Below are 860 nucleotides of genomic sequence, written 5' to 3'. Positions count from 1 at the left end.
CAGCATGTGTGTTACTGTTACATGAGAAACTATCTGTTCTGTAAGCCTTCACCTGAAGTACAATAAAATATTAAAAAAAAATATGTTTTGATATTTTCTGCTGTCCGTGAGACATTCAGGAATTATTTCTTTGTTTATTGATTGTAGATTTGTTTGTTTAGTCCTGCTTTTTTTTGTTTTATTTGGTTGTGTCTGGACAGGCTGGCTGAGCATGTTTTGTTGCTTTCTCATCTGTAAGCATGATACTTCTCACCAACTTGTCCAGGAGGGCAAGGCTGGTTGATCAGCTATGGTGCAGCAGGGCAGGTCTAGCAGGTGTGGTAGGCTTGGGTCATTTGTGGCATGAGCTAGGGCCAGCAGAGTGGGGTGAGAGTGCAGTGCAAAGCATGGTCCCGGGGTCCAGTGTTCCATGCCAGTGCCACTCAGGGACACGATGCTCAGCTAGTGATACAGATACATAGGAGGGAAGTGAGGGATGTGGTGTGCAGAGCTAAGTGGGTGGGGTAAAGAAGAGAGAGAAACAAGAAGATAAAAGCAAAAAAATGAAGTAAAAAACTAAATAAAATAGTAGAGCAGTGACATTCAGTGGGTGGGGGTGGGGCAGACCCCGTGAAGTCCTGTGCTGGTGGTCTGTAGCTGAGTGCTCTAGCTCAGCCTGTCGGGAAGTGACATGGGCAGTGTACAAGGCTAAGTGGGCTGGAGAAAGGAAAGAAAAGAAGGGGAAATGAGAGAAGAAACAAGAAAAAGACAACAACAGAATAATAAATACAGTGCTGAGGGAACTAGCCATTGGAGGCAGGGCAGAATTGGAGCAGCAGCGAGCTGGTGACTCACTGTGTGGTGTGGCATGGCCCATCATA

Source organism: Trichechus manatus, unplaced genomic scaffold, assembly GCF_000243295.1.
Source record: "Trichechus manatus latirostris isolate Lorelei unplaced genomic scaffold, TriManLat1.0 scaffold00046, whole genome shotgun sequence".
Taxonomy (NCBI): domain Eukaryota; kingdom Metazoa; phylum Chordata; class Mammalia; order Sirenia; family Trichechidae; genus Trichechus; species Trichechus manatus.
Note: the sequence above shows the minus strand (reverse complement) of the source record.